This window comes from Pezoporus flaviventris, unplaced genomic scaffold, assembly GCF_033815535.1.
Source record: "Pezoporus flaviventris isolate CSIRO_AGI_PZ_B2104156 unplaced genomic scaffold, CSIRO_AGI_Pfla_v1 ptg000009l, whole genome shotgun sequence".
Classification (NCBI taxonomy): Eukaryota; Metazoa; Chordata; class Aves; order Psittaciformes; family Psittacidae; genus Pezoporus; species Pezoporus flaviventris.
The window spans coordinates 4,098,311-4,124,791 of NW_026892557.1; the positions used below are offsets into that span (position 1 = coordinate 4,098,311).

Genomic DNA, 26,481 nt, shown 5'->3' on the forward strand with positions numbered 1-26,481 from the left:
GGAGAGAGTTTAGTCCAAGGGCTTCTTCACAGCTGCCTTTTGGCAAAAAATAAATGGAAATGGAAACTCATTTTAAAAGTGCAATGACTTGCAATGAGCAAGCTCCAAAGTGCTAATCCTGGCAATCCCTTTGCATTCGGCTCCTGATGATGAACTGTACCTGGGTTTGTTGGAGGGAAGAGAATACACTCCCCTGTGCTGGGGTGTACCAAGGCGTTTGACAGCTACCCAAAGGCTCCCACTGCATCCCAGCGGTGGTCTGGAACTGGCCAGGAAGGACTGGGGCTGAGCAAAGCAACCCCAATCCCACTCCGCTGCTGTGTCACGGGCAGGTTGGAGCATGGGCAGCACTCACAGTGCAGCCCCAAACAGGAGCAAGCTCCTGCTCCATTCCCATCCTGAGCTCTCCCCTCAGATCTCAGGGAAGGAACCTGCCCTGAGGCTGCAGCACATGTTCTGTACCCACTTTTATCTGTGCGTTTCCCCCAACGTTACCAACACAGGCAGAAGCCCAAACTCACACTATTGCACTTCAGCATCCCCGCATAAAACTGTTATATCATAAGCATGATTAACCTCAGACTGTTTCCACCACACTGCAGTATGCCAAACCAAAAGCAGATCTGCAGCATCGTTCTGCAGTGCATATCAGCACCAAGCCTTGAAACCTAGGCAGGAGCAGTGCTATGGGGTATTTCGTAATGAAAACTGTAACTGCATCACCAATGCACCCTTACCAAAGCTCTACCAACTCCTTTATTTTCCTTAGGCGCAACAAAGCAGGTCTTAAACGGCTCACAAATTAATAAAATACAAATGAAAAAGATCTGCTTTTTGTGAAATCAATAACATATTCTAATAACTCACAAGGAAACCGGGGTTTTCATTTCATGTACAACAGGCTGCAATTACTCTATTTGTCTAACACGCTTACAATTGCTGCTCAATTTTCACTTAAGGCACTTTGCTTTATTGATCAAATCAGTTTTGAGGGCCATGGTACCAGCCCTTCTACCAAGCCCAGCTCACAGTTCCTGCTCAACAGCACTGACTGTGAAAGAGATGACATCCTTCTTTAAGAATAAGCAGCTATTGATAGAGGTAATTCTGGAGATATAATCAGATTTTAATTCATGGTCAGAAATTATCTGTTTAGGTCATTTTCAATGAGAAGGAGCTTTCCTACTGAATACAATGCAGAGTTAGCACAAAACAGGAGGGCGGGGGGCAAGTTCTTCAAACGCATCAACACAGCAAATGAAGAGGTGGAAAGAAGCGAAGAAGGGTGGAAAATAGGCACGAAGTCATGAACAGGAAAGCCAGTGTTGGGATGCTGGAAAATAACAGGAGGAGCCATGCACTGCAGGACTGGCAGGGTTTGAATAGGGTTCTTTCTGCGATGCTGGAAACCTCATGCACTCCAACAGGGTGGAATTTTGCCTAAAAAGCATTATTGCAGCCGTTTCCAGCGGAGGTCATTCCTGGAGACCAGCGACCTTCCCTGCTTTGCTGTGGAGAAACAACTTTCTGTAAGTAACCAACTAATTCATTAAACTTAGCGAGGCAGGTCAAAGCCTCTCTAATTTAGCCCATTAATCAAGTTGCTATGGCTCCATTTGGTGCTTGGGCCTTGACAATAGTTTCTGTGACCTCCCTGACCACGTAACTATCCCTCTGAAGCCTTTAGCCCAATGCATTATTCATTGCCAACCGGCCAGTTGGTTGCCACCTGCACAGAAGAGAGAACCACCAATTAGTTCTGTGCATTCATACTGCTGCCAGTGACAACTGAAGCCGAGGAACAGGCAAACTCCAGCTGCCACTTCTAGATGGAGGGTTTCAAAGCAAACTTCTGCTTTTCTCCCTTATCCCCAGGTCGCAAGAGTCCAGCTCAGCGCCACTGAGCTCCTCTTCCTTGGAATCTACCCAGTAAATGCACCACACAGGTACAGTTCAGAGGAGCACAGGAACGACCAACACCACCTGCCATGCTGTGCCAGAGGAGAGTCACTGAGTGGAGCCACATCTGGGCTCTCTTTACCCCAGCATCGTCCCTCCAGCCCTACAATGCCGCCGTCTTTCTGCAGTTAATGGACTTCCAGGCAGTACAGCCTGTGGAGGCACCACGGTTGTGGCCCATCAAGGGTGATATTTGGGACGTCACCTCTCCCAGACACCTGAATTACAGTGCTCAAAGGAGAGTTAAAAAGCACAAGAGCCAAAAAGCTACGTGTACAAATGACCTCTATCTTAAAGAAGGTGCTGATCTGCCTTGGCAGGCATGGAGACTGCCATTATGTTAGAAAACAAAAGCCTTATCTGCTGGAATCATGCTTGCCCTCCTGAGGAGGAGAAACAATCCTACTGTGAAAGGTGTCTGGCCTCTTTGGTTTAGGTATTGTACTTGCTTCTGAGCAAAGAGATGAAAGGGAGATGAACTGCCTTGCTTCAAATAGGGCTACAAACCCAAGTGCAGCGGGAGCTGGTGGGACATGGCTGACGGGTGCCTGTTGTGTTCTGCACCCTGCATGATGCTGCATGCGTGCATGAATAAGCAAGCAGGGAAAAGCAAGCCAAGACCAGGAATGGCTGGAGAGAAACAGGATCCTCTTGAGCTGAGTCCATCTTACAATATCACAGCCATTCATTGTCAATGTGGAAATCACTGGCTCTTGCAGCCCATGGATGTAGGTTTGAAGCACATGTAGCAGCTTCACTCCGCTCTACAGCATAAAGCACCTGATCTGTTTCCTGGATTAGGTCCTGAAGCTGGGAATGCCTTCCTTAATCGCACAGAGGACAGTGGCCTTTGCTCTCAGGTTCCCATGTCAGGGAAGGGAAATGGCTAGCTCTCCATCAGGTTAAAGGTGCTTCCCCCCATGCACTGCTGCAGCCTTTCAGCTGGCACTCATTTCAATGCTACACACAGTAGTTACAACTCAACTGTTCCAACCCCAACCCTCCTATGAGTCTATGGATAGAGCAGGCCTTTTAAACTAAGTTTATTTAGCCCCAGTTGGGGTCTGCCGCTGAAAAAGGCAACCATGCTCAGAAAGGTACAACCCTCCTCCGAAAGAGCCTCTGATTAGCAGCATTTATCAGGAAAAATAATTGAGAGAGCCTAGGAGCAGATCAAACGCAGATACAGTCACGAACCATCAACCGAGCATGAGCTTTCTGTAGTAGCTGCCACCGGATCCCCAGTAATTAATTACTTATCGTGGTGCCCTTAGCTTTGTGCCTCGCCAAGGAATGTATAGAGAGAGAGCATAAGCCATGGGATAATTACGGGATGAAACAGGCATCAATCTTCCCACACCGAAACCTGGCACCCTTCAGCAGGAACAGCCTGTGTCGAGTCAGCTTCATTAGGTATTGTCTAGAGCCCCAGTCCTCATTTGTTTGCATCAATAATACATTCAAAGGATTTATCTAACTTGCAAATGTGAATTCATTTATTGGTCCCATAAGCAAGAAGGAGCTGTGACCAGAGAAGTGTTTCATGTTACAGGTTGGGGACTAAACTGGGACTACTTACTGAAATTCCAACAATTACACTCTATCATAAATGTTTATAGAAGTGTAATTTCCCTGTGCACATTATAATCATGAATTTCAGTGCAACGTTAATCTGCAATTTTAAAGATACATATTCCTTATAAGAGCAGAGCAAATGCAGCAGCATTAAGACATTTGTTTCTATAGAATAACTTAGAAATAAAGTTAAGTAACAGAGTCAACAGAGTCACATCTGCAGAGGGCTAGCAAACCCCCTCTATTGACCCCTCATTTCTCCTTTAGCACCAATCCTTTTCTACACATCAAATTCAATTACAGTCACCTTTCCTGGTCTTGCTTTTTACATTCAAACATCCAACAGTGGTATTCCTTGCACAGAAAAATGGTCCTCCCTGCACTGTATGTCCTGACAGTGTGGCAGGAAGTAACACCTATTGCTACTATTCTAACTTTGGCAACCATTTAAACAGTGGGAGCATCCACAGCAGATTGGGATGTCCGTGTCATGCACCCGCCTGCCAGGCCTCCCACCCACAACAGATGCTGTAAAGAAGGAGCAGGATGAAGGGAACCTCTGATGCTAAATCACCAGCTATCACTGGAAAGGCACGCAGAGAGGCTGGGGCTACAGGTGGTCCCACGTCCTGGGTTTTATTCTTGCTCCAATTGTGCCAGGATGCAGGGAATCCTCACCAAATGAGAAAGGTCCAGGGAGAAAAATCCTGCTGCAGATTGGTAAGATTCAGATTCTGCCATTAGCTGGGTTTCTTCCTAGAGAAGAGACCTGAAAATGACAACAAACCTGGCTGAAACGGTCAATGGCCATAGCACAAACAGGCTGTGACTGCCACAACGCCAGCAGCTCGGAGGTAAGGCGAAAGTATGATGGCAGGGCAAGGATTTGCCATCGTAACACGTGCTGGGGCTTCTGCCTGTGTGCTGCCACCATGAGATGGGGGAAGCCAAAGGAGGGTCAAAGCCTTCCAGGGCCTAATGGCTGTACTTGTAAGAGAAGAAAGAACTATCATTTGCTTAAAAAACCTCAACAAACCAAGGAAAAAAACCCCGGAACTGGGATTAAGACAAGATGGATTTCTTTGGCAATTAATGCATCACAGCAACGCCGTCCCCCGTGTCAGCAGAGCTTTCTGCAGCATCTCTTGGAGGAGGCTCAGACAGTTCAGCTTTGTCAGGTTGAAAATGAATGCTCTGAACTGGACAGTGATGTAAACTGAGCACAGCAGCACAGCCTGCATGATTTGGAGTGCATCATCTGCTCGTGTTTAGCAGGATTTTGTTATGATCCTCACGTAAAGGGAAGACTAATGGATTTCTTCCTTGAGGCAATTAAAAAGCGATTTGTCACCGCTCCAGATGCGTGGCTCTGTACTGGCAGGTCCCCCGTGCCAGGGGAGGCCATCAGGAGCTGATGGTGGAAGTGGCTTTGTCCCAGGACAGCACCAGACATGTCCACATCCCAATGCTCAAAGTCACTGCAGCAGGACCTGAGCCTTTGAGAGCTGCCAGCTTGTGTTCTCCCTGACTGCTTTACTTTGGTTTTGTGGGACTTTGGCACTAATTCTGATGATAATCCTGAATAAGTCTGAAAACAGGTTTAAAAAGAGGCTTCCCAAATACACACCAGCCCCAGGAAAGATGGAGCAAGAGTTCTACCCAGAGACAGAGCAAACTTAGTCTCCTCTATCTTACCCATACCTGTGCCCACAGTTCAACCCTGCCAAGCCACTGTTCCTCTTGCTGCACATTTCCAGCTCCCCCACTACCCAGTGTGGAAAAGGATGTCTTCTGCAAGAGGGACAACAAAGCCAGAGGGAAGAGGCGCTTGCACACAGAGATGCTCTGAACACCAGGCTACCTCCAAATGTAACACAAGGCAATAGGCAGAGCCCTTCTCAACACAGTGAACACCCCATGTAAGATCGTGCTATAAGTTCAAGGGTATCTTCTACAGAGAGCCTTGGCTCGTACAGCAGACCAGCCTCAGTGTCTTCCTTGCTAAGCAGGTTGCACTGCACAGGCTAAGGATGCTGGAGCTGAGCATCCCATCTCCCTGGCCATCCTCACACACTGGCTCTGCACGGATGGTCCCTGAGCTTACCACCAAGCAGCGGGTCCCATGCCATGGATTCAGGAAGGATCCATCAACCCCAAGAGCCACCCTCCCCTTCTCCCGCCATTTCCAAATGCTTTGACTTCCCCCAAGGCTCCCAGCACATCAAACATTAAAAGACCAGCACTATTCTGAGCACGCATTGCTGAAGTTCAAGACATTCTGCAGAGGGGTCTGAAAGTCTTTAATCCATTGTGAAGCCCAAACCCTGCTGTAAACACTGCGGCACGCTCCACTTAACTGCTCATGCAGACACAAACCCGGCCTTTCCAGCTTCCTCTCTGCAGATGACCCTGTGGTCCCCACGCCTCGGGATCCTCGAGGGACTGCCAAGGGATCAGATAAAAGGATTCCATTTGGTTTTGCTGGCATTGTTTTATGCAGCTTCCCTTTTATCGGCCCCTCGCCTTCAAACCGCTTTCAAACACCCAGCGAGGCACCGGAGATCAGCAGCTATTCGCTGGACATGGGGAAGGTGTCTTGTCTTTATTCCCATCAATGCTTCCTGGGAAGGAAACTGGTTTGCACATGTGCCAGGCTTTAACCTGAATTCCATGGGCACCAAGCGCTGCTCTCCCGGTGTGCAGCCCACAGCTGGTGACATCCTTTTGCTGAGGGACGAGCTGTACCGAACAGCTAATGAAAGAGCTGCCTTTACACAGCCCTGAAAGCTATTCCATCACAAGGCTCAATCCCTACCCCATTTTCCCAACAGAAAGCATAGCAAAAATTACATGGGATGATTGTGGCCAGCTTGACCAGGATGCCATGGTCCTCCCCACTGTGTCGGATGCTTGTGCATGTCATCTCATTCCTTGCTTTTCATGGCAGGGAACACTGGAGTTGCACAGCTTGTACTGCTGGAAACAGAAGGCAGGTGCCTTCCCAGAGGCTAGAGAGATTCTGAGCACATGGGTGTGAGTGTGAGTTACTGGCTACCTGTTTCCACCACCACTATATGCAAGCACTTCATTTCAAAGGCTCATATATCACCAGTCTCCTGAGCTCCTGCTGTACCTCCTCTGATCTGCTCTCCTCCGCGTGACAGGAACATGGGGATCTCTCTGGAAACCTGGCAGGAGGTAAATCCCCAGCCTCTTGGCTCTGGGAAGGGGAATGATTTCAGGCAGCAGAAAAAGCTGCATTTTGTGCAGCGTTTCCTCTGAGCGCACGCTTCACTGCCAGGAATGGAGATCTCACTTTATGCCCAACAAACCCATCTCCTATTTAATAACACACTGCCAATCACCTGCATCAGGTAAATTCAACACTGACACAGAAACACATTTAAAACCATCAGGTTCTTTTAACACCATGCTCCTTTCAAACATGAAACCATAAAGGAAAGGTGCCACCTGAGCTGCCAGAGGGCTGCTTTCTGTGTGTATTGAAAAGGATGTTTTGTATCATCCCACCAGCATTACCTTCCTCTCTGAATACTGATTTCCACCCATAATATTAGCATCAGTTGAGTGGCATAGCTTTAAATATGTGTACATATATCTAAATACTGTACTTCAGAGACAACCAGAAGGTCGTGCTTTGCTCCAAAAAACCCATTTTGAAGAACATTCACATCCCAGAAACTCCAACTGAGACTGATATACAATGCAATGCACTGGGTTTAGACTTGTTCCTAACTGGTATATATCTATTTAATAAATACAGTGGCAACACAAGTATTGAAGCCTGAGGCATCTGGGACCCCCTTCTGATCCTCTTGGATGATGCAAAGGGGATGCTTCACAAAGGATGACTGCCAATAGGTCAGGTCTACTGCAAACTGGGTACCAGGGAAGGGCTCTCACTGCACTCTCCATCACCGTGTCATACCTCAGTGCCAAAATAGCATCAAGAGAGTGCTCAGATAATGGGGCATTTACAATTTCTCCAGGCTTCACTATAACAACATCAGGTATTTCTTAGCTTTGCATCACAACCTGCAGTCATCACAGCACAGCCACTGGTACAGGAGGGCTAGATTAAATAATTACCATACCGGCTTCCCAGGTTCTCTCCATCCTCTGTCTTGTGCAATTCTGGTATCTGACAGGATGGAAAACCTCTGCAGCTGATGAATGCAGACAGGCTGATATTAAGCACTGGGGAAGTTTTGTCAGCAAGAAGCCATGAGGCCAGCACTGCAATATTGAAGAGAGAACACATGGACCTCTCCAAGAACACAATCAAGGCAAAGTGAATCCCCCTGTCAGCATCACACTGCCGAAGAGAAATACTCATCACTACTATTTCAAGATGGAGCACTGTTGAGAATACAGGTCCTGTCTACCTTGTAGATTTGATATCTACAGGTAAGACCATTTGCACCTTGTCCCATTTTCCCCATTTATGTAGGTTGCTTTCTTCACAATGTAATTACTCCTGTTCTGTTTATGGAGGTGCACATGTGCATCCTAAGTGAAAGACAAACGGATTAGGGACAGCAGAGCAGGCTGGCCCTATCTCTGCTCATGATGGAGGACAAGAGCCCAGGGAACACACTTCCAGCCCGACAGAGCCAAACCCCTTGTCCCCCCCTGCAGGACCTGCTCCTGCCCTGCCAGCACACGGCAGAGGCCTTTACTTTCACCAGGAGCTGCATTTGAAGCACTGGCTCTGGGCACGATGCGAAGAAAGAGGGAGAAGCATCCATCAGCAAACCCAGCACAGCCAGCAGCCAGGAACACCGTGCGCCTGTCAGATGGGTCTGGTGAGCTGAATTTACACCTCTCTCTTAGCAGACATTAATCTAAGTCAGGAAGATAATAAATTGCCACGCAATGGGGAAACAAGAGCAGGTCTGTGTGCTACTCGCCAGTGGTTTACCGTGGGGCATGCTCCAGCACCGCTGGGTGCACACAGGGAGCAGGGGAAGGTGCACACGTGGTAACAGGCTCCAAAGGGACCAGAAAGCATGGAGATGGAGGGAGAACCACTTTTCATCCTGGAACAGCTTCTGCGTCCCAGCAAGATGATAAAACGCTTGCACATCAAGAGGCAGCTCGGGATGCTGCCGCAGTAAGAGGATCCTACCACTGCCCTTATATTCTTGCTTACAGAAAAACGTCCTATGTACAAGCACAGAAGATTTGCCCCAGGCAGCCTCCTCTTTGGAGTCCGGATCTGAAAGCAGCCTGATGTATCACCCTCTGCCTTGCTTAATACTCCTACAAGTTCCTCCAGGCCTGCCACTGTTACTCTGCATTATTTTTACACTCGTCTTCGGCAGCAGGAGTTTAATGAGAAGTGCAACTTCAACTAATGTGTTCCCCAGAGAGAAGAGGTCAGTGCACACACGGGAGGAATTTCTGATCCGGTTATGCAGGAAGGGAGGGATCTCCTCTGACAACTTCTGACTGCACAGGAAAATTAATTCCCCTTCCTGCAGAAGTTTCTGATGGGAAAGCTACGATATCAAATTGTTAATGATTCCGCAGGCACCACATCAGTGTCGCTGAGTGAAATCTCACCCTCACAGCTCTGCTTTCAGTGGAAGACCACAGATGTTGGACTTGAGAAATGTCCCATAGCTGAGACTTCATCTGTGTGCTTCATTTACGCTGACCTCAATATCTGAGCTGATCTGAACAAATTTACTAGTGTTCCCATTCACACTGGCCAAGACAATCTCGGTGCCAACACCTGAATGTGACCTGCTCTGGGGAAAGCCCACCACAGCTCTGCTGAAGCACTTTTCATTACTTCTTTAATAACCATAACTGTGCGCATAACACAAGTGCCAGCACAGATCAGAAAGCCTCACACCTGGCACCCTGGAGTTCTTGTGAAAAGCAGCGCGCAGGGTGCTGCTGCCCAGCCCCATGCGAAGGGAGCCCAAAGCACAGGGCACTGCACCAAAACCAAACCAAACCTCAGCACCAACACATCACCAAAAGGTGAACTTTCAGGTTTTGGAAAGACCCTCATCACCCTTTGCTTTGCTGTCTCTTGCACGTACCAGTGTGCGCTGTGGCTCTGGCCAGGGAGCAGGACATCAGCCGATGCATAACTGCAGCACGCTGACATGCAGCAGTGCTGGGGATCTGCCAAGTGCTGCAGGAGGAAAGTCCTGCTCTCATGCTTCAGTAACGCAGTGACTGCAGAGCGCAGGCTGAGGGGATTAACCATGTTCTCAAACCAGCTTTTTGCTTCCTGCTGCTGCCTTAGGCTGCTCAGAGCCCAGCACGTGTCCTGCAGCCCCAACAAGATGCCCGTGGGTCCACACGAATACAGCAAAGCAGCCCTTTGCTGCCAACAAGCTTCACACTCTCTACGTTGTAAGCCAAAGCCTGACCCCAAACTTCATCAACACCCAAGTGCACAGGGATGGGCACAGTGTGTGGGTCACAGCAGAGAGCACACACGGGGACAGGAGTGCTCAGCCATGGGGTGGCTTCCAGCCAGGAATACGAACTTTCCTGTTATATTGTTTGCCCTTAATTGCAACCAAAGAATTCCATTATTCCAGGTAAAACTAGTCATCCTTTTCCATATAAACTGAACTGGTAACGCATGAAACCATTCTGCTGAAAACCATAAACTCTATTCAGCTTGTGCAAGCCTGAGGCAACACTGATAATATTATCATGGAGGCTATTTGCATGGGAAGAAATCTTTCTTTTGATTAAAAAAAGAAAAGAGAAAGCCTTTCTACGTTTCTTGGTCTGCTTATGTGGAGAGAACTATGGCAGCTTCATCACTATGCAATTATCCAAGGATGTGAAACACTGCACGGCAGGAGTTCGCATGGAGTGCGGCGACTGCATTAGCGAACGACCTACTCTGCATCACAGGATGCACAAAAAGGACTAAAAGACACCAAAGTTGCCCATTCTTCCTGAACTCCTCAGCAAGCAAAGCACAACCTTTTCAGATACAAAAGGAACTTCTAATTCAGCAGGTGAATGACAGAAGAGAACAAGCTTCTGTGCCCAGAGATGCCATTGGTGCCTATGAAGAACCCCAGGAGCAGAGGACAGTGCACCTCTGGTCCTCACTGCTGCTTCCCACAGGACACAGGTTATTGGTGTATGCAGCACTGTCGAGGAAATCCTCTGCTCCAGGGCACCTCCACTGGGTTTGGATTCCATCACGCTTTTGGGAAGCACTCAAACTGTTTTGCTGAGCCTCTCTATAATAATGACATCTCCCTCTTGCTACTCAGATGACTAGTGGCTGGATTTGACTGAGAACCTGGTGCCGTGCCCCGTTTTCCCAAAGCTCCCCATCAAGCAACCTTATTCTGCTATTTTGAGAGGAGACCTCACCTTGCTGCCCATGCCATTAATTGAATAACTATCAGTTCCAATTTATTCCACTTGGCTACAAATTAGATTTCAGCTGGCTATTTCCAAGCCCTGCTTCAACAGAACCTTATAAAGCCGTGTCCCTTGGCTGATGCCACTTGTCAACTGCATCTGTTCTTGGTGTACTGAAAGGCAACAAAGCCAGAAAACCGCCAGTCTCTTAATGAACAGAACCCAATATGTTTGGCTTTGCTCTTTTTGAGTTTAATGAAGACAACCAGGCTGGGTATTTAGGAGGCTCAGCCTCCTACCTGCATCCCACAACTCTCTATTTAGAGCAGAGATGTGGTAGGAAGTTATAAACTGATCCCAGGAAACCCAGCAGCATCAACACTTTCTCAGAACAAAATGCCCAAACATCAAGTGCAGAAATAATGGCTTGTTTGTAGTTAATGCATTGAACTGTGCTTGCAATGCCACTTACTGCTCACTTGGCTGGGTTGCTCCCCATGTCAACGGAGACATCCATGCAAGAAAACTCCGGCTGCTTGAGCAATTAACATTTGCAGAGATAGATCTTCTAATATGTTCCCCAGAACCACGACTCTTTAGCAGCACAATTTGCCAAGCCACGTGCTTAGGAAATCCTGTATTTTAAGGGATCTTTCTTCAAGAAAGAAGTGGAGTCCATGTATGAGAGACAGCCCTTCCTTAATAGCAGCTGGCCTTCAGGAACTCTCTTCTGAGACTGACGGGTTGGGCAAATCAGAAAGGTGCCCAGGTCCCCATTTTGTTACCTCCTATGTTCTTCTGATGGGAAACGAAGGGGGCCAGAATATGGACAACCATCCGCATGTTTCCTTAGCTGTACCTCAGCACTGACGGTGGCACTGCATGGCATGGACAAATACTATGAACAGAAATGCTGTGTCTCACTCATTTGTTCTTATACTTGCTAGAGAATCTGGAATTTCTGCTGGTGTAAAAGCTCGAGATGTCCTTTGAGGAATGAATATATTTGTGAGGGAAAAGAAGGCAGGAAGCTCAACACTGCATCCTTCCCATAAATTAATCACAAGACTGAATTTGCAAGGTGTGTTTCCCAGCAAGGACTGAAAGAAGATGCAATTAGGGAAACCACAGCCACCTCGAAGCCTTATCTAGTCAGAAGAGACAGAAGGTGATCATTTAGAATACACTGTCGAGGGATACAGTGTGTTATAATGCGAAGTATGTTGTCCACTGTTTGCAATAAACTTGAGGCTACCCCTCCTTAAATGACCTAAACGTGACAACTGACTGGTGGCTGGAGGATTCCACCAAAGCCAGTTCTTTCCACTCCCTTCAGAGCAAACCCAAATGAAACCCCAGCTCTTTCACTGTAATTCTGTACCCTTTTTGCAAGCTGTTGGCCCACGGGATGCCCACGGCCTCACCCCAAATTCCTGCAGGATGATGCTTCCCATTTGCATCCCTGCTAATAAGCAAGGCAGGATAACACCACTCCAGGCTGCAACACACAGCCTTGGGCAGCAAGAGCTTGTCCGAGCCTAATCCCCAGCCCAGCAACATGCACTTCCAGTGCAGGGTTCAAACTGCTGTGCTGCGATCGTAGCCTGATTTCATTCCTATTAGAGTATAAAAATTACTCACAGTAAAATGTCATGATCATCTCACACTAATTATGCAGCTAATGAATAATTAGCTGCGGACACATCTGACATTTTTGGTCATTAATTTGAGCGAGTGTTTTAAGCCTTGAACAAAACTCTTCTGCAAGTGCACCGTGGTGCTGAGCAGCACAGACCTGAGCATCAGGTCTGCATCCCTCCCTATGGATCACGGAGCTCCAAAACTGGATCTTTAGATGTGTAGCTGTGAGGAGTATTTCTTCCTAAAATGCCATGAATTTTGTGCAAACCAAACCTGTAATTTTCTGTTACAAGCTGTAGCTACTTTTTAATGATAACATCATTAGACAAAAGGGGGACGAAGGCAGAACTCGGCATCTTCTATCTACACACACGTGTATATACACACATCTCTTCCTCTGCCTGGCTCAGGATTTTACTGCCTCTCAGCCTCCTTTCCCCCCAATCCCACCACTAACATTTTGTCTGCAAGGCCTTGGGAATGCAGGAAAATAAGACGGGGACCAATCTCTCCTAGAGGGTGGAGATGAACTCTGAAGCAATTCAAGTTCAGAGGTTGCAGCACACATCCACAGTTAACGAACAAAACACGTCCCCCATTTAGGATGAAGGGACATATAAAAGGTCGCAAAAGGCCAGAATTAGCATCAGATTGAGCACTAAAACCCGAGACAGAAAGCAACAGATGTTTCCCTCCTAATTTACTCCATTAGGATCTTCTCCAGATAACATGCAATGTCGCCTGCTAATGAAGCATTTCCATCTTGCTGTATAGCTCGTCAATAAGCATCCCTGAGGTCAGAGAGAGAAACACAACTGCTCCTCCTGGGCAGGCTTTGTCTCATTTTATAAGCCCTAGTTTTTGCCAAAGAGAAAACAATAATCTGTTTTTAAGTTCACAAGTAATTCTAACACAACCGAATTAATTCCTTCTGTTGAGCTGCCTTCCTTGAAAGTGATGCTTTAACGTCATGGTGAACCCCGGTTTCCTTACGCTCATCCAAATGAATCCCCATGTTATGATCAGCTGTGCATACATGAGGTGTATCGATTTTTAAACCAGAGGAGCAAGCCACAACAGACCTAGGATATCAGAGTACTTTACCTCCTCTATTGCCACTCCTGGTGTTTGGTATCAAACAGAACAAACAGCCCAAACTGGCTCCATAGGGCAGACATCTCACCCTGTATCCCTGCTGCAGTGTTGGCTAGGAACAACCCTGGATGCAGCCAACAGTGAGGAAGTAAATAACTGCAGGACCAAACTCAGCAAAAAAGCTGCTCCCATGTTGCTGCCCTGGCCGAGTGCGAGCACATCGGGAGCTGCAGTGGTCCAGCAAGCCATAAAGTGGGGCCCTCCTGCCTTGGAGAGATTGATCTCCAACTCTTCCGGCCTGTGAAGTAGGACCTGAACCTGAAACCTATGGTGAGGAAAGGCCCTGGGCACACAGCACCTCTTGGACAGAAACCTTCCAAAGCTCAGGCCAAGGCAGCCCTGCCCGAGTCTGCTGGGATCACCCCTGCAACGAGCCAGCTTAGACAGATACACTTCCCAGGCAGGAATTCCTCCCCACTGCACTTACAGCTTAATTATAATGCTCTTGCAAGGAATTTCAATTCTTCCTGCCATGGGAACAAGCTCCGTAATGAAAAGGCTTTATTAAAACGAAATGTAAAACATGGTATTAATTAATGAGGCTGTGCAGGTGCGTCCATGGAAGCAGCCTGGCTCCACGCGCGTGGAAGGGAGCCAAATAAGGGGTTAGCTGCAGCGTAACACCCCTATCACTGCGCAATACGAAGTTCCCTGTCATTACATCTTACACACACAGCAGCGTGGTGTTACTCAGGTTTGAATTCACACGACAAACACTGAGGAGCACCTGGGGAAGAGGTGGTGAAGATGTGTTCCCTGCAGGAACCCAACGCGACTTTCAAAGCTAAACCAGCCCGTGTGGTCCTCGTGCCACTACAGAGCTGGCTGGGTGCCTCCTACCAGGGAGAATATCAGAGTGAGAATTAACACAGGCCACGAGCACTAAGGTCAAAATGCCTTAATGTACAGAAAACACAAGCTTAAAGACAGGCCTATGTGACACTGATGTTAAAACTCATGCAGCTGGAAAGCCGACGATAGCCAAAAGCTCACAGAACACAGTGTTAGGTTAACACCGACCCGCAGATTGTGTGTGTGGGGGGGTTCTCTTTTTAACACTTGGACCAAATCTGTGTCCTTCATTCCTTAACTGTTTGTATATATGAAACAGCTTCTGTGTTGATGACTGAACTGCATGCATAAAGGTACAATCACAGTTGTGTGATGGCTGCATGCAGCGCAGGGCCACAAATAGCCCCTTTCTGTTTTCTTTTGACAGGCCTGCTTGCAGCCCTGTGGAAAGATATTCTTCATTCATCGGAGCTAGCCTATTTGTTGGACTGCAGCAAATCACACTACAGCAGGTGTGAGCATTATGGAAGGCTATTAAAAGGAGGAGGTTGGTATCTTACTCATATGTCAACATAAGCAAACATAATGATTATATACGTTCAAAGGCACGTACGCATGTAGAATCATAGAATCCCAGCCTGGTTTGTGTTGGAAGGGACCTTAAAGCTCCTCCAGCTCCAACCCCTGCCACGGGCAGGGACCCCTTCCACTCGAGCAGCTTGCTCCAAGCCCCTGTATCCAACCTGGCCTTGAACACTGCCAGGGATGGGGCAGCCACAGCTTCTCTGGGCACCCTGTGCCAGCGCCTCAGCACCCTCACAGGGAAGAGCTTCTGCCTAAGAGCTCAGCTCAGTCTCCCCTCTGGCAGGTTAAAGCCGTTCCCCTTGTCCTACCACTGCATACCCTCAGAGCTAATTATTGTAGGCATAGCCTGAGTCACAAATCCCTTTTCAGGGTTTCTTTTTTGTAGTGAGCGGGAATTTATGGACAATCATTATGGCATAAGCCAGATACCCCTCGGCAAGTAAGCATGGCCATTACAATTAACAGTGCCAACAGCTGACCACTCCAAGTAAGCAAAAGCTTAGTGACTGTTAGCTTCTGATGACACGGCCCTTCCCAATGCCAGCCGGGATGCAGACACTCCGTGGGCACAAGCAATCCAGGATGGTCTTTAACTACCCCCCAGCCTGTTACTCCTCAGCCAGCATCCTGTCTGGCAAACAGAAAGAAAGCAAGCTGCCAAAAAGGGGGCATTTCCTAACTTCCATCCAATTACCTTTGAAATCACAGCTAGGATAAACTTACACCAATTTGAACATAGCCATACAGACCTCTATGTATAAATTTAACACAAAGCCCGTTTTGTTTTGCTTAGAAACCCCCATGCAAACACATCCTCTGCGTGGCTCAGATGCAGCTGTTACATTCTGAGCCTCAGCATCCAGTGAATTTTTATGGCTGAGCCATAAACCTCTGAAAAATAAGGTTTATAATAGAAACCCTGACACCGTGTGAAATACAGCAGCACTGCTGGGTGCTGCTGTAATATGGCCCCAATTTATAAAGCGCGGAGGAATCCTGTTCCATTTGGAAAGGTACAGACAGTAATCTAGAGAAAGGGGCAAGCACGAGGAAAAATGGTCGTGTTGTCCGTGAGCTACAGCGTCTCGTCCATTCAACGAGGCAAAAATCAAATCGGATGCCACAACATTTAGGCCGTGCACTGAATCCTGGCCTGTCACCAAATGAAAACACGGTGTATCCTAGGACAGGGGGATATTTCATAGAGCCATGTGCCATTTCCCATGCCTGCGGGCAGTATTTTTCCGAGTGAGTATTTGATATGAGAACACTGGAAGTAAAGAGAAAAATAGGAAGACGAGAGAAACACAACCCAAAGCCTCCGGTCTGGTTGACACAAGAGATGTTTTTGCAAGAGGGCTTCAGTGTACTCCTGTTTAAATTGGAAAGAAGTGGCAAAGCAGATTGTTTACTCACAGGAGAACACAAGTTCATCACTAAAGCTCAGGAGAAAGCTCTCGGTGCCTTGAGCCTCCAGCTCTGTGTTAAAGGAGGCGGTAATTCACGGGGCAGCTCCCTGCTCGGGATGCTGTTTGTCGCAGTGCGCTGGACCAGAAACCTGTTAGAAATCTTTATGGCGACTCTGAAGGGCTAAAGCAGAGGTTGAAACCTTGGGATTTATGTCTGGAGAGTCACTTTGGGCCTCTCTGGCCATCACTGCCCTGGGATGCCTCTCCCAGCCAGGAGCAGGAGGAGGGAACTGGACAACCGGCTGTGTAATACAGCGATGCTCCCTTGCAATTATGGGAAGCAAATGGGAAACTCCTGGCACAGTGGTCAGGGATCAAGGTGAGCAGGGATGTCCTTCATCACCAGCACGTGCTCCAAAGCCTGCAAAATACCCCCTTCTCCCCTACATATCAGAATTAACTCTTCCTAGATTCTAGGATCATTCCAATTGTTCCCAATGTTATTCCACAGCAGATGCGACACTTCGGGGGCTCACAGCTCTTGGGTTTATCCTGCAATTTCCATTGTGGCCATCCCAGGTTTCTTTCCTACTTCCTCTAAATGGTCTACCTTTTGCATGCTGAGCACCACAGGAGAATAAATCCACATTTACTGCACTTATCCTGCTAAAACTACTTCCCAGGAGACTTGCTGTGAGTCAAGCGCACTGCGCCCTTGCTGCCCATGGTGTGGTAACGTTTTACCTGCTGCAGGATTATCCCCCCTGTCCAAGAGAGCCCCAAACCCTTGGGTCTTTTCATGAACAAAAAGCATGGGTTTGCCTGCAGAAGAAGCCAACAAAAAGCTCTGCTTCCCCCAGACTTCACCTTCAGACACTGCAGGAATGTTCTGGGCTCGCCGGGATGCTGGGATCCAGGCATGCGAGGGGCTGAGCTCTTCATAAACTGTTAGCAGGCTAACGAGGGCATCTGCAGAAGGAACAGGCACTAAAACTGAAACTAGATACAAAATAAATATCCCAGAGCTGGATTTCTTAAAAAAGATTCTGCTGAGCTATAGTTCCACATCAAATTTTTATTGAATACATTTTCTACTGAGAATTTGGGCACTAAAACCAGTCACAATCATAGGAGAGGGGCATAAATTTCATGTAGAGTTTCCACTGCAAATACCCTTCAAAAGAAAAAGCCAAAACACTTTTTAATCAAGCCCATTCCACACCTTCTCCTTCCTTTCCCTTTCCAGCAGGCTGGAAATCTGAGCCCCTGGGAAGCCTCTGTGAGAGGGATGCCCCTCTTGAAGGTCATGGAGGGGACACACACACATTATCCACCCTTCGCCATGCCTGTATCACGTGTAGTAAAGCTATGATGAAGTTGACATTTTAAAGCCACTGATGCTCTTTTCTCCTGGTGCTAATTCACACAAATCACTGCCAAACCCCAAACTTGACATCACTTCATTCCTCAGACTCAGAGCTGTCCCTCCAGTTACACCAGTCACATTAATTCCTGAACCCTTACTGAACTTCATATTTGATTCCATCCATCTTTATTTCACTCTAAACCCAAAAATGAGGGCTTAGCTCCCTGGAAGGACAACGTACAAGCAAGACTGTGGGTCACTTTGAACTTGGAAAGACTCTAGGATCTAAAATGGTATTACACAAAGAAAAGCTATTTGAGAGAACTTCTTTTAGCAGCTTCCCAGCACCTACAGCTGTAACTTCTTATCCCACTCAGAGAAAAATTCCTTTCTCCAAGGTTTCCAGATCTGTCAGCATAATGCATATATTACATGGGTCCAGAATCAAGCACCTTCTGGAACTCAAGAGGGTCTCTGACACCGTCCTAAACGCTCCTATGGCTGCTCCTCCCTGGATATCCAGTTACCTGGGCTCCTGAGCAGAAAATGACACTGAAGAAGAGGTCAATAAATGGCAGACAGGAGATGAGATCCCCTAATGGGTATAATTACTGTTGATCCGAGTGCCCCACTGCTCAGGGAGCAGGTTACAGGACACGTTTGCTGTATTTTTCCATGGAAAAAGGAAGGTTGCTACAGGATCTGGAGTGGATGGTATGAAATGTATGGTTTCCTGCACCAACACTGCTTTAGTACAGAAAGCCCCGCGCAGTTACGTCGCCTCCACAGAAACAAGTGACCTTGAAAGATGTTGCATTCATTTTTCTTTCTGCATATTTTTTTTGTGATGGATTTAATGTTCAATAAACCCGAAAAAAATCACAGCATTTGAGGCTCGAGCTATTTGTGCAAGTGCCAAGCACTGCAGGAGGAGTTCAGGGCTGATTTCTGCACCTCGCTCAACCCATTCACAGCAAAACTGATGCCGCAGCTCCATTCTCTTCACTGTAGGCTGAGAAGGGGATTCATTTTCTATGCGGACTCCTTTTCCTACAAAGTTTTACACCCTGCATGTGATGCAGATTCCTAGCAGGACAGATGTGTGAAACGCAGAGGCACAGGATGAGCATAATTTGACTGATGTGTTTCAGAAAGTATTATTCTGCAGGTTTTAGTCTGTGATGCTTGTTATAGGTGGCTCCATGAGGTCAGTCAGAGCATTGAACAGCCGCTGTTCCTAACAAATCCAGTACTAGTGATGCCAGCCAAACAGATCTGTCCAACACGAATACTGTCCTGCATGTCCCAAGGACTATGGGCAGGCAATACATATGTGATGTGCTCCACACGAGGCACTGGGTCATGGGCAGAGTGACCATCCCTTGGGCTGTGCTCACACCACCCATCCCTGCCGCTATCTGCACCAGTTTCACTCACTGTGAGGAGATCAGAAATGCCTTCAGCATTCCTCAGGAGCCATTTGCAGTGTTTGGTTGTAAAAGGAGGACAATATGAAGACATGTTCAATCCAAAAGACTTCTTTTGTGCTGGTTATGTTATCAGGAAATCCACTTTCCAGGGAAGAGGCCATCCCATTTTACAGAGACTAAACTGATAAAAACCTCAACCTCTATTTTCTCCATCGAAACCGTGCTTTCGTTGCTGCTGATGGCTAACAACTCCAGCGCGAGCTAGCAGGCTGTCAGATGACATACGTCTTGCAGCAGCATGAGGAGAAGATGCAAAGAGGCTGACATTTAACTGAAACAAATGCATGACAAGAAGAATCTTGCACTTTTTCCTTGACACAGAACATGATGCCCTGAGGTACGGCGCTTGTTCAGGAGGGAAAAACCATTTAGGTCCTTCTCCTCCAGCTTTTGCCCCTTCACTAATACATTAAAACTAATGAATGGTCATGGACCGGCAAGAGGGATGCGGTGCTAAGGGCGGCAGCTGCAGGAGGTGTCCGGGATGGGTCCTCATGCAGGGCAAAACACAGGAGGCATCAGTGGTCATGAACTGGGGGGGCTACACAAGACATCAGTGTCAGCTGAAGGCAGCCATTCGATACAAAGGGAACAGACAGATACACCTTCAGAAATAAAAGATGATTTTGAGAATACAAGCAACTGGGGTAATAAGGGAGGTGCTCACACCGGCAGAAGGACAGCGAGAGAAGCACTTGGAACTGCAGGCACCTGGGAAGTGATTTATCCAAAACACTTACAAAAGTGTGCCTTAACAGAGAAAACACAAATGGGGCAGATCCCTGCAGGCCAGAACACTGCATATTAGAGTCAAAAAATACCCTGCGTTAGGAGGAGAGACTTGAGCCTTGGCAGCATCTGCTGCACGTCCCCCGCTGCCCACGCCAAAACGAACTCCAAATCTCTAAACTCAAACTGCAATTTGCTTCACTACAGAATTTCCAGCCCAATCCCCAATTATGCCTCTCTGGAGAGGGTGAAACTTCAGCCGAAGGAATAATACATTCATCGACACCTGCAGACCTAATAATTGACCAGGGAGGATGTGGATGAGATCAGCAAAACTGCTGCATTGCTACTGCAAGCTTCAGTGTCCTGCACCAGCAAACAGCTCTGCTCCTGCAAGGTGCATAATTTAATAAACCATTAACTCAAACCTGAGGTGAAGTAAATTCAGCGTATTACACATTTCAAAATAGCATTAGAATTCAATTTAAGTGTCACAAAAAGCCTAATCCTCAATATACAGAGCATATTAGTAAGTATCTTGGAGCCTGTGGTTTGATTTAATTTCCAGCCGAGCTGCGCTGTCGCCTGCCTACGATCCACTGCTCCAACCCAGGGCAGAAGAGGAGGAGGCAGGGTCCTGCTGTCTGGCGTCCTCCTGGGTGAACACAGGGGCGTACTCTTGAGCAAAGCCATCCAGCTTCAGTGGTGTCACTTCTGGGTGCCACTGTGAAGAGGTCAGTGCTCCCCAGCGATGGCGTAAAGTGCACGAGAGCCCAAGCACGGAACCTCCTTCCCATTTCCGTGACAGTCCATGTCCTGGACTGTTTCACAACACCCCTGTAATTCCTGCCTTCTATCAGCAACCCCAGCACGTCCCACAGCAGTTGGGGAAATGCATCTCTCCTCTAAATGACAACAGATTATTTAAGCAACAACTAAAGCACTCCGACTGCTTTCCAGTGTGCTCGCATTAACGTCAGTCTCCTCATATATCTAGGGAACGAATCCGGGATTTTCTTTAAAATGGTGGAGAGCTGTACAAAAATAGCAGAGAGCTGCTCTGAAAATAAAGTTATGTGCTTGAAAGGGTTGGAAATTGTTTTTTAATCACTGGCGTCTTTCTTCTGGCATATAATCCGCCGGCTCTGCGTTCTGCTTTCCCATCCAATTCCTCAGGAAAAGGCAGCAAGTGTGTTAATAAATAATTTACACAAACATTACAAAAGATAAAGCACTCCTGCTCAAATGTTTCCAGCCTCACGACATACCAGTTCATTTGTAATCCTCTCCGCCTCCCCTTGGCTGGAACATCAGCAGAGGGTTATTGCTTGCTTTTCTCCGCAGCCCCATCTTACTCATCCCGCAGGTGTCAAAACACATCTCTGCTTTGAAGGTATCCAGACAGATAAAAGGGGCATGGCCCAGCCTGAGTCACAAGCTCAATTTTATCTACTGCAGATTTTTGTCATAAAGAAGCGTTTTTCAGGAAAGCAACATCCTGATTTATTTTCATGGTCTCGAGCGTGGGGATGGATGTTAAACGCAGCCGTGCTGCTGGCTCTTCCAGGAAGCAGGGCTCCTATGGAAGCTGTTCCCTCCAGCGCTTTGTCCTTCCCCAGGACATGCTCTGTGAAGCTGAACAGGGTGGGTTTGGAGCATGCTGCACAGGACGGTTTTGTTCTTAGGAAGGAGACTGTCAGGAGCAAGAGAGTCTGTGATGAGCGCAGCCAGATGGAAGTTAGTTTTAGCAAAGGTGAACACTCTATGGGAAGCTAACATTAGTGAGCAAGTACAACCTGAAGGAGAAGAAATCAAGCAAAAAAAGCCTTCAGTTGGAACAGATCCTCTCTGTGCCTGTATTAAAAAAAGACTGTAAGACTGGAGGTGGGTTTCAATGGATGCAAATCAGGGGACAAGAAAACAAGTGGGAAACAGTATTCATGGGGACCACCCCCAGGCAAACCACTACCAGTACCCAAGTGCCATCACCGGGGCTGCTCCCCTCCTTCTGGAAGCCCTGGCATGGCTGGGTGCTGCTGTGCCCATCCTCCTTGGCCTGCCCAGGCCAACGCTGCGCTGCCAGGGTTGCTCCATCTGCCAGGAGTTCCATGTGCCAAGCACCTTCAGGTGAGCATCTTGGCCAAGAGGAGCTGCACATCCACGAGCTACGAGCTGGAGACAGAGGGACGAGCTGTGGGCAGCATTCCCATCCTCAACAGGAGACACTGCAAAGGCAGCAAGTACGGGGAGAAGAGAGCGGCTGTCACTACGAGTGACTCTCAGTGCCCATCACCAGCGCTGGCAGTGACAGTGGCCCCGGATGCCTCAGGGAGACTCAGGAGTGACTGGGATGGAGATGACAAAGAGCAGAGCTGCAGCAGCTGGCTCCCATCAAAGAGGAAGGGTTCCTCTCAGGTTTCTGATGCTGAAGGCAAAGGACAGAGGTCTTCCAGCACTGCAGCGCCATGGCTTTTGCTGCTTCTTTATTTTGCTAAGACACTGGAGTACAGCAGAGCAAGACATGAACTGTTATCGTTAAAGCTATCTCTGATGATAGTTAAAATGAAGTGCTGGGGCACTCATGCTAAACTGAACTTGAGTTTTACACAATGTGGCACCTTCTAAACCTGTTTAACTGTTCACCCGCTGTTGAACAGAGCTTTGCCATTGGCTTCTGGCCAGAATGGGTATCGGAAGCACTGCTTCTGTGGCAGCTCTGAGCCTCTCCAAGGGGGCACAGACTGGCCATGAAGACACACCAGAGGTAAACAGTTGCTAAAGGCCATAGATCCCAAAGTGCTGGCACTCCTGGATGGGATCCTGGACCTTGGACCAGTCAGTTGCTGTCTCAGGGTCACCCAGCCCATCTGCTCTGTGATGCTGAGGGTCATCACAGCAGCGTGCTCAGGATGCTGAACCACGCTGGCACCGTTAGGCACCCTGTGCCACGCTGCTGTACTCCAATACACACTTAATTCATCAGAGAGGCTGAAACCCACTTTGGGAAAATGTGCTGTCATAGCAGCAACAGTTTATATTCCCGTTAGCAAATGTGCAGAGGTTCATTATGCTGAGAGCCTAACTGACACCTTGCTCCCCAGCAACACAGGACTGGAGTGCCCGCATCCAGTGCACGATCCCCGGTGCTTTATTGCCCAGTCATTTCTATTTTACCCACATGAAAAATAAAACCCCATTACTAAGCAAAAGTCTCAGGAATTTTGATGAGATTGTAATGCTTCCAATTTGGGTTGAAAAAGACCAAAATCCTCAAGCTGGCTGTTGCTCCTCCAGCTAGGGATGTGGAAAATGCTGCTGATGCAGCACAAGTGATGAGACAGGGAATGCTGCCCTGCCAGGGTGCTGCCAAAAGGAAATGGGAAGGTTTTCTTCTTGCTTAGGACATAATGGAAAATTTGAGGCAAAATATACAGAATTAACACCAAATGTCTGCATTAACATGAATGAAACCTGAGTGTGTAAAATGCACACTGCTCCCATATTTAGGCAAACAATCACAGGAAAGATGGTGGCAGGAGAATCTCTGTCCCACTCATGAAGAACCAATATTCAGCTACTGCCTAAATTCACAAGAAGTTTTTAGTATGATCCTATAGCACAGTTTATGTACTTCATCATTAAGAAAAAGGGCAATACCCTTTTTAATGTCTTACTTCTCATAACCACAGCACCGTAACACCAGCACTCAAAAAGGCAGCAGAATGTCAGGATGGAAAGCGATGCCTGTCCAACAAACTCAGACTCCAGCTGTAGGGCTGGAGTGGAAGAGAACAAGAGACACATCACCAGTAAAGAGGAAGCTCTCCTCCAGTAACCTCTGCAAGCAGCAGCCTGCCCTGAAGCCTGGCACTAGAGTAATTCTAAATGCCTGGGGTGCCAATTACCACGCTGCAGAAGAACACACTGCACTGTGCTACTCAGCTGTGCCAATGTTTGAAAATTGTCTCTATCTGAGACTCCACGTTTTCCCTGCATTAGTCATCACGAGTACAAACAGGGGCTTTTTCTTCCCCTATTTTCATTGACAGAAAATCTGGTGCCATTGTGAAGGTCTGAATACACACAGGGTGTTTGCACACGCGTGTCCTGCTGGCAGCCGAACCAGCGTCCCAGTGGCATGATGTGTGCTGAAGCCTTTCCAGGAGTTTGGGGACCTGCCATCCCTCGTACCTATAAAAAGGCCTCAGCAGCACCATTCTGCGCTTGACTGACTGTGAACAGCCAGGGCACTGCTGCTTTTAGGATGCTAAAAAGTAATGCAAAGCAATAAAAGAAAGATGTGCTACTGAAGAGCCCTCCGCAGCGCCCCTTGGAGAGGTCATTGGCATCCTCAGCCCCATCTCCTCCTCTGCCTTTCGCTCAGAGCATGATCCTCCATTTCTGGGTATCAGAAAATTGAATGAAAAATATGAGAACCCAGTGTAGGAGAACACCATCACCCCGGTGATGGTTCCTTCACTCCGCTTCAAGAGGTCCATGCCAGTGCCCAGGGCTGCACCGCCTCCTGCAGACACTACAATGCTTGCTCAGCATTTACAACATCTATTACAAACACTAAAGGTGCCCGGGGAAAGGCAACGGTTAAAATCCATTATCGAGAACATCCGAAACGTCTCAAAAACGTAAAACCCCGTCAGCATGTAGAAGAGGAAACCTCACGTATGGTGCCTTGCACTGCAAACCCACCACCACGCCATGGCCTCTGCCCACAGCAGGATAACTTCTCATAGCAGAGACTCAGAAAACTGCATTTTGCCCACAGACAGCTCAAGCTGACTGGATTTCATCTCTTATCCTCTTGAGCAGTCTGCAGGGAGAAGGCATGTTGTGTCAATCATAAATGGCAACACAAAGTTGTTTAAGTAAGAAACTGGATACCACCATAATGGCATTAATGGCTATAGCCCGGTATAAATGCAGGGGAGAGACTGATAGTCTCTGTGGCTTGTTTGAGTCTTGGCCTTTACGCTGCAAACGCTAGTCAGAAAAGATCAAGAACAATTGCATGGGGATTTTTAATCAATATCTAACCTGACAATAGGATTTGGAGGAAGATCATCCCATAAAACACAGGCGGCATCGCTGACTAATTGTATTTACTTTCTATTGAGCAGAGACTCGCAGGCAGAGTGCTCCATGCCCCAGGAAGGTGCTACATGTCTCTCAAACCACTGAAAATCACCCATTTGCTCTGTAACTAAAAAGCCCAACATTATGTTGGAGGTTAATGTTAGACACTGCCCTCTCTGTACCCATTCTGAAGTAGCTAAGTCATTTTTGGGTGGTGTTGAAGTAGAAGACTGAAGCAGATGCACAAAGTACCTTCTCCCTCTCTCTTTCTGGACTCACTCCCCCTAAATTCACTGTGGATCTGAACACAGACATTGTGCAGATGTTAGAAAAGCATCATCTATTCCTGGCCAGCTCTTTTCTCTCCGGCTGCATAACCTTGAGCGCATGATTGAAGGATGCCCATTATGCCTGGGAGTTGCTGTCATGAATCACAGACCCCCATTCCTCCCACAGCAAACGCACACTGTGTCCTTGTTTCTCAATACCAGTATACTACATCCAAAACATTCTGCATCGTGTTTTATAAACAGCCTCATGAGAAAGGCACTTCCCACCTGCCCATCTCAACCCAAAGCAGCTATCAGAGCAAAGAGGATGCCTGAACATCAACACACCCCCTCCAAACCTGAACAAGCCAGACCTCGGGGTACAGGTAAGGAGATCCTATGGTGCTGTAGGGTGCTCAGTGGGAATTTAGTTTCCTGTGTCACAGCATCCACCACAGTACTGGCAGAGATGGATTCTGAACCATGATGTGAGCACTGTCTGCTGCCCTGAGCAAAGAGGAGCCAAAGTTCAGAGGGTTTGCTCGGCTCAATGCATTGAACCATGGATATTTAATGACTTCTATAGGTGCAAAGCATCCTCCCCTTCACTTCCACATGGCAACTACATGCAGAGGATACAAACAGAGCTGAGACACATGTAAACACCACAGAGGACAACGACATTTTGTGCACATTCCGTTTGATTACATCCATGGCGTGGGGACCACCCCCTGAGGGTCATGGTGTGTCTTTCACGCAGCAGTGACAACAGCAGCAGCATCTTTTTGCTACAGAAGCACAACTGCAAAACCCGGGGAGGGAGAAGGGATTATTTTCCATTTGCTTCTTGAAACAGATGTCACTTCCCTCAGACCTGTTTGCTTTCAGGACCGCAGGGGTTTAATCTTTAAAACAATAATGTCATTACAATATGTGTCAAATGCTGTTTTCTAACAAAACAAAACAAATTGCTTCCCCTTTGTAGCAACTGTACCCAGTCAATAATGTCAGTAGCTTGGCAGAGGTGGGGTGAGCATCAGCCCAGA

The 26,481-nt window shown here is 47.6% G+C and overlaps 1 protein-coding gene across 12 annotated transcripts in view; it reads right to left on the reverse strand.

Annotated features, from left to right (window-relative positions):
- Positions 1-26,481, reverse strand: part of CAMTA1 (calmodulin binding transcription activator 1) — a 288,481-nt gene that overhangs the window by 84,794 nt on the left and 177,206 nt on the right. The window lies entirely within an intron of this gene.